This window comes from Podarcis gaigeae (genome assembly GCF_964106915.1).
Source record: "Podarcis gaigeae genome assembly, chromosome: 3".
Lineage (NCBI taxonomy): Eukaryota > Metazoa > Chordata > Lepidosauria > Squamata > Lacertidae > Podarcis > Podarcis gaigeae.
The window spans coordinates 120133760-120148697 of NC_139680.1; the positions used below are offsets into that span (position 1 = coordinate 120133760).

The following is a 14938-nucleotide window of genomic DNA, read 5'->3' on the forward strand; positions in this document are numbered from 1 at the left end:
AGAATTGCTGTCTAGATTTGAGTAATGCTCTTGTGCAAAACCACATATGGATGAATGACCACAAACCTGGGTAGCCTCACTGACAGTCAAAGAGAGGGAATTGGGTTGTTTCTAAAATGGTGCCCTTAATGAAGGAATTTCCCAAGAATGCCTTGAGATTACAGATATTTTATTTCTTGGAGGAGAGCGCTATCCGGGCTACTGGCCATCATGGCTACGTTCTCCCTCTGTTCTTGGCCTCTGAACTCCATTTCTCAGAATCAGAAGCAAGGGGGTTGCTGTTGCTACCAAATTTTGTTTCCGTTGGCTTCTGGCTATTCCTGTGAGAACAAGATACTTGAATCTTGCAGGCCATTGGCCTGATCCAGCAAAGTTCTTCTAATGCCCTTTGCAGAGTTAAAATTCATTCAGATGATGCATTTGTAAAAGAGGTCCTTCACAGCACACTGTTAAAGTATTTACTTTGCTCCTTCAAACATAGTGGTAGCTTCCACCTTAGATGAGTTTGTAAAGGCCTTCCTTGTAGGATACGGGTGGCTGCTGGTCACAACTGTGGCCGTAAGGGCCATTTCCAGGAAGAGGCAGGAAGAAGCCATCCTGGCAAGTTGCCATTGAAAGGCATATCGAGTCATGAGTTTGCCCAATCTGCTTTGAAAGCCATGCAACTGGCTGGTCATCACTGCCTCTTGTTGGAGTGAGTTCCGTAGTTTAACTATATGCTGAATGAAAAGGTCCATTCTTTTATCTCTCCTGAATCTCCTGACACTCAGCTCCACCCGATGTCCCCATCAAACTCCTCTATGAATCCACCTTACCTCCCATAATGAAACACCTGTGTCTCTTCCACCTTTCCCCACCCAGTTCTGGGCACCACCATTTAAGAAGGATGTTGATGACCTGGGTGACCAAGAGTATCCAGCCTGGTGAGGAATGGTGGAATGGAGGAATGGGGTAGGTCATGCTTAGCTTGGATAAAATGAGATCTGAGAACCATCTTCAAATATCTCAAGGGCTGCCTCATGAAAGATAGAGCAGACTTCCTTCCGTCGGGCCTGTAAGACAGAGCTATTCCGCCTGGCTTTCAATTTGAATTAGTTGATCTTTTATTCCCCTTCCTTCCCTCCCCCTCCCCTTTTTATGATGATTACCTGCTCTGGGATCCCACAGCTAATTCTCCCCTGGTCTCCTCGCTGACCGAACTAGGACTAATTTAGCCACTAGCCCTGGTGATCATCTAATGTTTATTGGATGGATTTCCCCCCTAAATTGATTTTTGAATTTATTGTTATTCACATTTTATACTGTATTTTATGCTTTTGTTGTTGTTGTTGCATCAGTTAAGTGTTATAGATTTGTTGCTAGCCGCCCAGAGCCCGGTTTTCTGACATGGGACGGACGGGGTATAAATAAAATTATTATTATTATTATTATTATTATTATTATTATTATTATTATTATTACCCTGCTCCGGAAGGTAGGGACCAAACCAATGGATTCAAATTCCACGAATGGAGATTTTGACTGAACATTAGAAAGATCTTTCTGAGGGTAAGACTTGTTTGACTGTGGAATGGACTCCCTCAGAAGGTGGTGAACTCTGTAAAGAAAAGGAAGGTACATTCTTTCACATGTTGTGGAATTGTAAAATAATTAAAAAATATTGGGTTGCGATCTGTAATGAAATGAAAAGAACGTTTAAGATAACCTTTGTTGAAAGAGGAGAAACTTTTTATAAGGCATTACAGGTCAGGATTTGCCAAAAGACAAGAAGAAATTATTTATGTATGCTACAACAGCAGCTAGAACTTTATTAGCTCAAAGGCGGAAAAGCCAAGAAATGCCAACAGAAGAACAATGGCAAGAAAAACAGATGGAATATGCTGAAATGTCAAAGCTGACTTAAAGATAAGGACAATAGAGATTTTTAAAAAGACTGGGAACCTTTTGTGATGTATTTAAAGAAACAATGTAAGGAAATGGACTCACTTGCAGGGTTTGACTAAACACTTACAACCAACAAAATATAAATAGAAAACATGAATATGTGGTTAAAATAGTAAGAAGATAATTATAATGTATAATTGTTCATTTTATTACATTAGGGATTAGATGATAAGTAGAAGAAATGAATGTGTTATAAACCAGAAGGGGAAGTTGGGGAAAATCATGGGGGAGGGGGTAAGTGGGGATTTATATTGTGATTATTTTACCAGCAGTGATTATGTCAAAATTTGCTGTAAAACCTAATAATTATTTTTTTTTAAAAAAAGATGGTGGTAGACTCTTATTCAGTGGAGGTAATCAAGCAGAGACAGAATTGTCACCTATCAGGGATTCTTTAGCTTGGACTAGATGACCCTCGGGGTCCCTTTCAACTCTAAGATTCTATGATAAATGCCATTTTGCTCCATTTTGACCTGGCATTGCTGTCCCCCATTCTCACACACCTCTCTCTCCCCCTCCCACAACCTCCTTCTGATCTGGGCCAATTCCCAATTCTACTGTGTTACTCAGAAGCAGCTGCCTCTTACTTCACACACCTTTGCTGTCTGTGGACATTTGCTGATCATGGAGCAATATTTGTCTGATTGGAGCCAGACATGGTGAGGAAACAGAACTCAGCGGTGAGACCACAGGCTGGTGCATCTTGCAATTCAGTCTTTCTGGAAAGGATGCTGAAGACATCACATGTCTGTGTAGGTTGCAAAAGATGAGCAGATGCCCCATAGGTTTCACAGGACAGGACACAGCACACACCAACAGCTCACAACCGGCCCTAATACTCCTCCCCCAGAATAACATGAGAGTGTGACCCTCACTTTTGAGCCCCCAGCTCCCTCCCACGGACGCATAACTTCACAACAGTGCACACAATTTCATACCAATGCCTGCAATTGCCAACAATATCAGATTCAGCGCTACAAGTAAAATGCAAACAGCATAACACACACATTCAGAAAATTTGGGAAAAAGAGGGTTTAACTTGCCCTTCCTTTGGAAAAATGGATATAGAGTCTGATCGAGGGCATGGAAGGGCAATGGAACAGTTTGGTGCTGGAATGACTGGGCTGTTTCCAAGGCTGCTGTCCTGTTCAGGAAAGAGATTTCTGCTTGGTATAGGACATTTCCCTCCTCTCTCCTGAAGACTCCCCCCAGGCACCTCAAAATCTGCTCTAAAGATTAGAATGACTCTCCAGATCAGATTTTGGTGGTTCCTGGGGCAGAGATGGGTTTAGGGCAGTGTTTTCCCACATGAGGTGTGGGGGGAGGGGTGCTGAATTTTGTCCTTGCACCAGGCGCCACTGAAATGTGAAAGACCAATTTCCACCACTGTCCAGGGAGAGGAGAGGAATCAGGAGTCAATTTGTGAATCTGGAGACAAGCCATTGAGTTGCAGATGATGGAGAGAAAGCCCAGGTGGACATGATGGTATGAGATGTGGATTTGATGGACTTTGCAGGAGAAGAGCCCTGAAACGGACCAGCCCAAAGGCCTGTGTAGTCCAGCACCCCTTGCTCTTTCCCACAAGCTCACACTCTCTTTTGTAAACCAAGGAGAGGCTCTTTTCACAAACAAGTGGCATTGAAATCCCAAAGCTCCCAGCAGCCTCAGCCTCACATGGTCCTGCATAGGGAGATGGGAGCAGTAGTCCTTAACATCTGGAGGGCACCAGTTTAGCGAAGGCTGCGATGCAACCTGTGTCCAGATCTCCCATCTTCCCCCTTTGGTCCCCATCCCAACAAGGACTTGGGAATGACAAGGACTGGCGTTCTCGCTCTCTGCCACAGTGGACATTTCTTTTGTTGTCCACCATCATTATGTTTTCCATTGTGAAGTTGGGAATGGAGTACCGTAGTTGCTTTGGAAGACGATAATCAGGCATCTAAACCACATGACCAGTCCAACAAAGTAGATGTTGAAGAATAATTGCTCGTCACTGATGAGGGGGCAATAACCTTCAGCATCCAAAAAACCAAAAAAATGGGAAATAGAAGAACGACATATGGATAATAATTTATTTACTAATAAGCCCAGGGGAGGGGGTTGGCACTCATCAAACATTGAAATGCAAAGTTGAAACAAACTGTAAGAATCTCTAAGAACTGTCATTCTTCAATGGATTGCCTGCCAGTGGGGTCCTCCTTGTGTTTTTGCCAGGGAAATGGGAGACATTCAATTCAGCTGGCTGTTAAAGGCCTGCCCAGATAATTTGCAGTTTCCACAACAGTATGCGAACCAGAACAGAATCATCCTTCCAAACTGACTCTTTTCCAAGGCGGTTCCCCAGTCACATGAAGGAAACCCAAACCCATACAGTGGGATACCAGTAGCCATTGATAACCCACAAATAAGAGCCTTTCAAAACCATCTAATTTGGTGGGACTATCTCCTGTAGGAGCAAACTCCATTCTTTAACTGTGTGCTGTGAAGGATCTTTTTCAAATGCATTATCTGAAGAAACCTTAACTCTGCAAAGGGCATAAGGAGATCCCTGCTTGATCAGACCAGCAGCCTACAAGAGTCAACCATTGTTGGGAATGGTAACAAGAAGGCTACTAGAAACACACATATGAGAAACAGCCATGCCCTCGCTTGTGATTGTGAGCAACTGGAGTTCAGAGACTGAAACAGTGGAAGGAAAATTGTCCTGGGAGCCGGGAGCCCTGATAGCCTTCTCCTCTAAGAACGTGCTTTTCCTCTATTAACTTCATGGTAAACTCAATGCATAGCTGGGAAATTAATTCTCCAAAGCCCTAGTTTCAGAAACAACTCTCTCAGCTTCTCTTTATCAGTCAGTGACACTAGCCTGGTTTGTGGTCATTCATCCATATGTGGTTTTGCACAAGAGCATTACTGAAATCCAGAAAGCAATTCTCATCTTCTTCTGCCCCACAGGGATTGTGACATCTATGCTGTAAAAGACATTTGGTTTCCCACAAGGTTTCAACAGTCCTCCATCCACCTTTAAGTAGAGGGACCTCTCCTTCCACTGTCAACTGCTCTTCCACTTGGCTTCAGGCATCTCCAGGACTCCCACCAACCTCCAGCCATGAAGATCTTCTGCCTCCTCTCTCTTGCCTTCCTCCTCCTGATGCTGGTGGCTCCAGGTATGGCCTTCTTCTCAGATGCTTCTTCTCTGAGCTCCACAGCTCTTCACTTTATTCCATTTAAACCTGCATCTGAATCCCACTTGCAGGGAATCCCAAAGGGATGGGTGGGGAATTCTCTTGCCCCTCTGTCCCCCTTGAGAGCTTCCCAAATGGGGCATCTGATTGGCCACTGTGAGACCAGGTTGATGGACATGATGAGTCCCCTTTGGACTGATCCAGCAGCCAAGCTCTTGGGATCTGATTGTCATCCCAATCCCAAAATATGGAATCTGATCCAAAGAAGCTGCTGCTATAGAATCTGTAATGACACATTTCAGTAGATTCAGCTTTGTGGTGGGGAAGAGAGTGGAACAGTTTCCTGGGCAAAAGGGCTTCTCTCTCCAAGGTTGCTAGCGGCCCCCAGGGAAGCCAGTGAATGCCTTGGGTGAGCCCCCCTGCTGAAGGTGCAGGAGGGAGGAGGTTCTAACTCTCCATCCCAGCTCCTTTCCTGCATTCATCTTGCACCAGCCTCCCCCAACCTGGTGCCCTCCAGATGTCCTGGCTAAGGGGATTGTTGAGGAACAAAGGGTGGAAGGTGTAGAAGGCCAGTCCTGGGAGATGGAGTAGCCTTCTCAGGTAGATCCTCTCCTTGGTAGTTGCATCTGACTCTTTTAGTTTACAATAATAATAATAATAATAATAATAATAATAATAAATTATTTATACCCGCCCACATCTGGCTGGGCTTCACCAGCCACTCTGTGCAGCATCCGAAAAAATATTAAAATACAGTAATACATCAAACATTAAAAGCTTCCCGAAACAGGGCTGCCTTCAGATGTCTTCTAAAAGTCTGGTAGTTGTTGTTCTCTTTGACATCTGGTGGGAGGGTGTTCCACAGGGCGGGTGCCACTACCGAGAAGGCCCTCTGCCTGGTTCCCTGTAACTTGGCTTCTCCCAGTGAGGGAACAGCCAGAAGGCCCTCGGTGCTGGACCTCAGTGTCCGGACAGAACGATGGAGGTGGAGATGCTCCTTCAGATATACTGGACTTTTCTCTTCGCTTTCCCCTGCAGATTTCACCGGAGCTCAACGTCCCACCCAGGATTGCCAGAACAATGGGGGCAGCTGCAGAAAAACCTGCAACAAAGGCGAGAAAGAGATTGGGAAGTGTTCGGGAGACAGGCGTTGCTGCAAGCGCAGCTAAGGTGAGTTATATGCAAAACCATACCTGTGTCTGGAAATTACTCTGTGGCATCTCAAAGAGACATGACCACAAAGGCCAGAGAGTTACACCTCTGCTTCTTCTCCCTGTCTTTGACCCTAAACCACCACAGGGGGGGCACTCACTAAATTCTCCCAAATGACTGTTTTTGGTTTGGACCTTGAGAATTCCCTAAAGACATTTGGAGCCACTTGGACTTGAAAACAGGAGCTTGAGAACAAGCTCCATGTGAAAAAAGGTTTTTGAAAGCATAGAGGGCAGCCTTTGTCAAACAGGTGGCCACCAGATGTTTTGGATTATCAGCACCAGACCATGTAAGGAGGAATTTGAGTTTGGGATGGAGAACTCTCCCAACCTCTGCACATTCAGCAGAAAGTCACACTCTAACCAACTCAAACTACCACAACCACCATGAACTCCCAATTCAGATAGCATTTGGCTCTTTGGTCTTCAGGGGGTCCCTGGCCTGTTTTGAGCACCCTCCCACCCATATTCATGGTGTTTCCTCTCTTTATCATTTAACTCTACAGCAGACCCATCACGCATCACCTCTGATGAAAGGAAGACCACCCCATTTCTTCTATGGAGATGCAGCTGCCTTGACTGCACCTCTGCAGAAACCTCTCTGCTCACTGCTGCTGCTGCTGCTGAAGGCGCTTCTAGGAAGGATCCATCCCTGCCCAATCCTTTCTGCCCCTTTAATCCAGAACAAGTCCTGCTGTGCTCAGTGAGGCTGGCATCTTTGTAACTGGGTTTAGGATGGGATTTGACTGCTCATTTGCTTTAGCTTTTCCTTTCAATAAATGCAAGCATTGGAAACCTCTGTGTGGTGGTGCCTTGTATAAAAAGGGGCGCTGGGTTGGGGTGGGGGCTCTGCCAGTTCCTCTCCATACTGTGACTTTTACTTGATTTGGGAGTAACTGGCAGGTGTTTCTGTGCAAACCAGTGGAATTGGCCCAGATCAGAAGGAGGTTCAGGGGGGCAGTTGGTGGCAGTGGGGGAAAGCAATGCTAGACACATCCCCTTTCAGGTCAAAATGGAGAAAGATTGTATTTACCATCAGAGAATCCTAGAATTATAGAGTTGGAAGGTTGACTGAGGGTCAACTAGTCCAAGCTAAAGAATCTCTGACATTTGGCCACCCAATCTCTGCTTAAAATTCTCCACTGAAGGAGGGTCCACCACCTTCTCAGGGAGTCCATTCCACTGTCAAATAACTCTTTCCTTCAAAAAGATCTTCCTAATGTTCAGTTGGAATCTCCATTCATGGAATTTGAATCCATTGGTTTGGGCCCTACTTCCCAGAGCAGGAGAAAACTAGCTTGCTCCATCTTCCACATGACAACCCATAAGATATTTGAAGATGAATATCATATCTCCTCTCAGTCTCCTCTTCTCCAGGCTAAACCTACCCAGCTCCCTCAACCATTCCTCATACGGCTTCATTTCCAGGACCTTGATCATCTTGAACACCCTCCTTTGCACGCCTTGTCAATATCCTCCCTAAATTGTGGTGCCACAGAAAAAGGTGGAACCATTGCTAAATTAACATACATGAGGATTACTAAGGGGGTGAATCACCTGGTTCAAAGGCCCCCAATTGTCAACAGATTGTAGGGGTGCAGAGTCTGCAGCTTCTTGGTGTACCCTCAAGGGGTCCGAACTGCCAGGGAACTCAAGATGGGGCACCCAGTTCTCCCCCTCTTCATTTCTTCCTGGCAACAACCCTGTGAGATAGGCTAGACTGAAAGGTAGTGACTGGCCCAGGGTAACCCAGTGAGCTTCATGGCTGGCTGGGAATTTAAGTCCTGTCTCCCATTCCTAAATATGACTGTCTCTTTAATACCTTAGACCACCGGGAACCTGATAACATTTCATTTAAGGCCAGAGCTGGATCTAGGGTAGGGTTACGAGATGTCCCCGTTTCCCGGGGACAGCCCCCAGATTTGTGCATAAGTCCCCAAACAAATTCCATCCCCGGAATGTCCCCGGATTTCATCCAATGTCCCCGGGAAACTCAGCAGCGGCAGTCTCAGCAGCCCGGAGCAGTTGGCTCTGGCTGGCTTCAGGAGCTGCTGGGAAGTCCCCATAGGATGGTGGTGCAGGGGCTCCAAGATGCAGCTTCCGGGCTGCCCCCACCTTCCCTGACCCCAGCAACTCAGCTGTGAAGGGAGGCTTCATGCTGCCTATCGGAGCAGCCGCCCAACTCCTACTTGCGTGCAAACAGGAGCGGGGAGGGGATCTCTCCCTTCCCAACTGAGGGATCCCTGCCCCCTCCTGAATGCACGCAAGTAGGAATGAGATTGGGGATGCCCCGATGGCCTCACCACCGCTGCTCTCGGCCCTCCTTCTCTGCCTTCCATGCCTGACCCACTGCGCACTGCTTCCTCACCACCACCACCGAAGAACCAACAACTCAGGGGCTGCCCAGGCTCATCGGAAAAGGAGATAGAAGTCTTGGAGGAAGGGGAAACGTGGCGGTTGAGGTCAAGGCAGCGGCGGCCTCTCTGCCACTGCCACTGGTACAGCATCAATGTCCCAAACATGGAGTATTTATTCATTTAATTTTTTTATTATTAGCAATTTCAACAGAACACAACACAATCACATTATTTATTTATTTAAAGTGTCCCAGATTCATAGGAAAAAATAATAATCTGGTAACCTTAATCTAGGGAACAGCTGTAGTTGATCCTTTCAAATATGGGGAACGGGCTGTTCTACTTCTCCCAGCATGAAACCTGGAATCTCCAGTATCACGTCATGTCTGGGAAGCTCTGACCTTCCAGATCCAATTCCCACCAGTGGCCAATGGTCAGGGCTGGGATCCAGAGTTGTGATCCAAGCAAAATCTGTATCAAGCGGTCTGACCCTTCTTCATGCTTTGCACCTTAAGACTCACACCAAGGCAAAATTTAACCCTAGACCATATTTTTGCCCTCCACCCACAGCCTCATTTGCTTAATATCCAGCCCAAAGAAGTATTCCGCAGAACTCAAAAGCTTGTGCATTGTTTGGTGACCTGTAGTCAGTCAAGTAAAGGTATTGACTTATAATGGATATTGTATTTTAGTCCATGGTCCATGGTGGTATGATTCTGCTTCTGATTTGTTTACCATCCTTCATTTGTAGATTACGGGGCAGTTCAAAACATAAAAAAGATAAAAAATACAAAATGCATCATAATAAAACAAAAACAAATCCATATCTCCCCAAACCCCCTGGGGACATCATCCAATCACAGAAAATGCCCATGCCTGTGTTGCCACCCTCTGGACATCTTGGGGAGGAGGAACACAAAGAACGGCCTCAAATGATGATTTCAGGGTCTCAGTAGGTTCACATGGGGTGAGGGGCTCCTTGAGGAATTGAGGTATGATGAAATGTAAGAAAGAAAGGAGGGGGAGGAGAGTATCAGATGCATCAAATCTTGAGAGTAATGTGAATGTCACCCAGATGATGGGGTAGAAGAACTCACCTGAGGGGCATCACCTGTCCAGGGATGATCACAAGGTTTGGGCAGCTTCCAATCCACCTTTCCTTAAGAAGATACGATAGCCACCTTCAAATATCTAAAGGGCTTTCACACATTCGGGACTAAACATTCGGGAAAACTTTATAACAGTAGGAGTTATTTGACAGTGGAACAGTCTATCTCAGGAGGTTGTAGTCTCTCCTTCCTTGGAGGTTTGTAAGCAGAGGTTGGATGGCCATCTGTCATGGATGCTTCAGCTGAGATTCCTGGATTGCAGGGGACCCGACTTGCTGACCCTCACAGTCCCTTCCAACTCTACAAACCCATAATTCTATAAGACAGGGATGGGGATCCTATGAGAGCCACCTTCAAATATCTAAAGGGCTTTCACACAGAAGATGAAGCAAGCTTGTTTTCTGCTACTCTGGAAGGTGGGACCCGGACCAATGTCTTCAAGTTACAAGAAAGGAGATTCTGGCTAAACATTCGGAAAAACTTTCTGACAGTAGGAGCTACTTGGACAGTGCTTCAGCAGAAATTCCTGCATTGCAGGGGACCCAACTAGATGACCCTCACAGTCCCTTCCAACTCTACAAATCCATAATTCTATAAGACAGGGATGGGGATCCTGGAGGTTCTCCAGACAATGTGGAAGATACCTATGGCTACTCATCCCAATGCCTTTGTCCCCCCTCCATTGTCATAGCAGGAGACTGTGGGAAGAAGGAGCACTCTTGGGCTGTGGTCCTGTTTGTGGGCATCTGGTTGGCCACTTTCAGAACAGCCAAGGAAGTTGGGAGGAGCTCAGACCTTCACCTGCCCTGTTTCAGGATATTACACACATGGAGGAATCTCATGTCTCCATGGAATCCTAACCACATATCCTTTCTTGTTATCTCTGCTTTTTGTATTTATGAGCTTCGCATATCATATATTACAGTCCAACAGAAAACAAGACCCAGCACACCTTTTCAGAACATGGACCTACACAAAGTTTTCCAATGTTTGCATTTATTAAAAAGAAGAAGCTAAAGCATTTTTGCAGGCAAACCAAATCCAAGCTCCAATCCCGAGCCCACTTACTAAGGAGTCAGGCCCCACTGGCCACAGAGGGGCTTCCTCATGAGTAGACAGGCAGACAGGACGCCTCCCTCTTGACTCCTTCCCAGCATCGCCTTCAGCAGCATCAAGCAAAGCGGTTTCTTCCCCAACAGAGATGGGGGTGCAGTCGAGGCAGCTGCACCTCAGAGGAGAGCAGGGTGGTCTTCCTTTCCCCAGAGGTCTTGCACCGGAGATCTGCAGAGTTACCCGCCCCCTGTGAGAGGATGGGACACTGTTAAAATGGGTGTTGGTGGTGGTTTTGAAAACCCAGACCAGTGACTCCAACTGGGGGCAGAAGAGCTGCTGTTGTCGGAGTTCAAATTGCACACAAAGGGTCTGTTTTGCAGAGGGTTGGACTAGATGACCCCTTCAGTCCCTCCCAATGCTACATTTCTATTCTATGATAGTAGGAGAGACCTCTGAGCATTTCATATATGCACTTGGGGGAATTTGAGTGGGGCTTGGCTGACACACACACTTTTTTTCTAATCAGGTTCCTTTTTCTTCTTCTTTATGCAAACAGCAACCCCGGGAGAGGACACATTTGAGGAGATCATTGTGTTGGTGTGCACCAAACTCTTTCCTTTTTTAAAAAAAATAATTTTAATTAAAGTTTCCACAAATTTTTATCAGAACAAACAAAACATAAAAACATAACAATAAAAACATACAACACATATAATTTCGACTCTTAATTTCTTGTAACTTACTTTCCCGACTTCCTCATACCTCCCCTTTCTGCATTCTCATGTCTAATTAATTGTTCAACAAATCCCTCCCTTACTTTCAACTTAATTTTAATAACACTCATTTTCTTTTAACTTGACCATTACTGCTGTTAACCCCTAATTTTCTCATCCAGCAGCATCAATCTAACATTCACTAATTTTTGAATATTTCTTTAGATAGTCTTTAAATTTTTTACAGTCCTCTTCCGCCGTTTCTCTTCCCTGGTCTCGGATTCTGCTCGTCATCTCTGCCAAACCCATATAGTCCATCACCTTCATCTGCCATTCTTCCACGGTGGGTAGATCCTGTGTCTTCCAGTACTTTGCGATGAGTATTCTTGCTGCTGTTGTAGCATACATAAAAAATGTTCTGTCCTTCTTTAACACCAATTGGCTGACTATGCCCAGGAGAAAGGCCTCTGGTTTCTTAGGGAAGGTGTACTTAAGTACCTTTTTCAGTTCATTGTAGATCCTTTCCCAAAAGACCTTAATCCTTGGGCACGTCCACCAAAGATGAAAGAATGTTCCTTCAGTTTCTTTACATTTCCAACATTTATTATCGGGCAAATGATAGATTTTTGCAAGGTTGGCTGGGGTCATGTACCACCTGTAAATCATTTTCATAATATTTTCTCTCAAGGCATTACATGCCGTGAATTTCATCCCGGTGGTCCATAGCTTTTCCCAGTCAACAAACATAATATCCTGTGCCCACTTAATCATTGCAGATTTAACCGTTTCATCTTGTGTATTTCATTTCAACAGCAAGTTATACATTCTTGACAAATTCTTAGTGCTGGGCTCTAACAGTTCAGTTTCTAATTTTGATTTTTCCACCTGGAAGCCGATATTTCTGTCTATTTTAAAAACTTCCATTATCTGATAGTAATGAAGCCAATCTCTTACTTTCCCTTTTAGCTTCTCAAAACTTTGCACCAAACTCTTTTCCTTCCAACTCTGCAATTCTGTGATTCAATAACCACCTTCACAGGGATGTTTCACACAGGTTTCCTTTGCTATTTGAGGAGGGTCAGCGACTGAGCCCCCACCCTCTCACACCAGGAAGAGCTGCCTTTTCAGCCAAGGGAGGCTAAGGGGAGTTGTGGCTGAGGGCTCAGAGAGCTTTCATGGGGACGGCAAGGGGAGGGGAAAGGGTTGTCACCCCCTAGTGTGCACACTAATATTATTCCAGCTCACAGTGGATGTAAAGATTAAGAGAGAAGTGGAGTGGGGGGGGGCAGAGAGATGAGTCACATGCATGAAAGATAGCTGACTTATTTTCCAGGAAAACTAAGATTTGATTTAACTCACCTCTACGGCAGCACACCCAGGGACGAATAGTACAATGAAATAGTAGTGTTAGGGGCGGACGGCACAAAACAGTTTGCACTATCCCTCCCTGCTGTTGACATCTCTGGCGACAAGAACGTTGGCCTCTGGTGAAATCTGGAGGAAGAAAAAGAAGACATTGAAGGCTCTGTCTCACAGGACTGTCCTTCTACACCTTCCACAACTTCTTCCACAATGGCCCTGCTGCCTTGGACACCCGGAGGGTACCAGGTTGGGGAAAGCTGGTGCAGGAAGAATGCAGGGCTGGAGCTGAGAGCCAGTCCCTTCTGCTGCCTATCTGCACCTCCAGGACAGGGTCTGAGCCAAGGTGGTAGGAAAGGCTGCATCAGAGTCACTGGTTTCCCTAGGCGGCCACTGGCAGACTGGGAGAGAGATGCCCCCTTGCCCCGGAAACTGGCCCGTTCTTTTACCCACCATAAATCTGAGTTTGCTGAAGTGCATTATTACAGATTTGAAAGGAAGAGCTTCCGTGGATCATATAAATGAGGTAATAAGTAGAGACTGGCTGGTGGATCTTGCCAAATGGGGCTCATCGAGTCCAGCATCCTCTTCTCCCAGGGTCCAACCTGAAGCCCCATTTGGGAAACTCTCCTGGAGGACAGAGGGCTAAGATCACACCTTTTTGGTAGTCACAGCAAGTGGTGCTCAGAGTCAGGTTTAAAGTGAATAAAGCTGAGAAATCTGGAGCTCAGAGAAGAAGCATGTGAGAAGAAGGCCTTACCTGGAGCCAGCAGCATCAAGAGGAGAACGGCCACAGAGAGGAGGCAGAAGATCTTCATGGTTGGAGGTTGTTGGGAATCCTGGAGGTACCAGAAGCCAAGTGGAAGAGCAGTTGTCTGGGGAAGGAGAGGTCCCTCTACTTATCGTGACTGGAGGACTGATGAAATCTTGTGGGATGCCAACCGTTGTTTGCAGGATGGATGTGGCAAGCTCTGAGTTTCATGTGCCAAGGAGCAGCCAAAGACCACAGAATTATAGACTTATAGAGCTTCAGCACTGGAAGGTTACTGCAAGAGTCATCTAGTCCAACCCCTGCAATGCAGGAATCTCTGACTGGTGCCCATCCAACCTCTGCTTCAAATGCTCCTGCAAGGGAGAGAGCCCACCAGCTTTGGAAGGAGTCCATTTCAATGTGGAACAACTCAGTTACAGTGGTGACCCACAAGACGAACGCCTCGCAAGACGGAAAACCCACTAGACGAAAGGGTTTTCCGTTTTGGAGGCGCTTTGCAAAACGAATTTCCCTATGGGCTTGCTTCGCAAGACAAAAATGTCTTGCGAGTTCCTGCGGGTTTTTTCCCCCTCCCCCCTTTTCCTAAGCCGCTAAGCCGCTTATCAGCTGATCTGCTGATAAGCCGCTTAACAGCTGATCGCTAAAAGCTGCTAAACCGCTAATAGCACTAATCCGCTAAGCTGTCAATGGGCTTGCTTCACAAGACGAAAAAACTGCTAGACGAAGAGCCTCACAGAACGGATTAATTTCGTCTTGCGAGGCACCACTGTATTCCTAATGTTCTGAATCCATTGGTTGGGATCCTCCCCTCTGGAGCAGGAAAAAGCAAGCTAGCTCCATTCTCTACTTGGCAGCCTTTGAGATATTGGAAGACGGCTCTCTTTTTTCCTCTCAATCTTCCCAATTCCCTCAATCATGTGGGATGTGAAACACAAGAACAGTCAAGTACAACCTTCCTAGAGTGAACATGTTTACACATGGGGAGGAATGTCTGTCTAGCCAGCAGGTAAACTTCCTGTTTCCTTCTGGGCTGGGACAGACTTCCTCTGAATGTGACTAGAGGTGGGCGTGGCCTCACCTGTGCAGGTAACGACAAAAGCACAGGCAAGGCAGACATCTCTCTCTCTGACTACTTTCGTCGAAGAAGCAACATCTGCTTAGCCAAAGATGCTCTTTTGGCCTCCAGCCAAGAGAGGACAAAGGGACTGTCTCCTTAGGAGATAGTTTCCAGGTGTATG

At 46.1% G+C, this 14938-nt stretch overlaps 2 long non-coding RNA genes across 2 annotated transcripts; one reads left to right on the forward strand and one right to left on the reverse strand.

The window, feature by feature from the left end:
- The first annotated feature begins 4905 nt into the window (after nt 1-4905).
- Nucleotides 4906-7110, forward strand: LOC310842109. The gene is made up of 3 exons (XR_014562872.1): nt 4906-5108; nt 6165-6296; nt 6844-7110. It is a non-coding gene; the product is annotated as an uncharacterized lncRNA (long non-coding RNA).
- Nucleotides 7111-10782: 3672 nt separating this feature from the next.
- LOC310842237 lies at nt 10783-13807 on the reverse strand. The gene is made up of 3 exons (XR_014563026.1): nt 13689-13807; nt 12929-13063; nt 10783-11103 (listed from the first exon to the last, which is right to left on the reverse strand). It is a non-coding gene; the product is annotated as an uncharacterized lncRNA (long non-coding RNA).
- Between the last annotated feature and the right edge of the window lie 1131 nt (nt 13808-14938).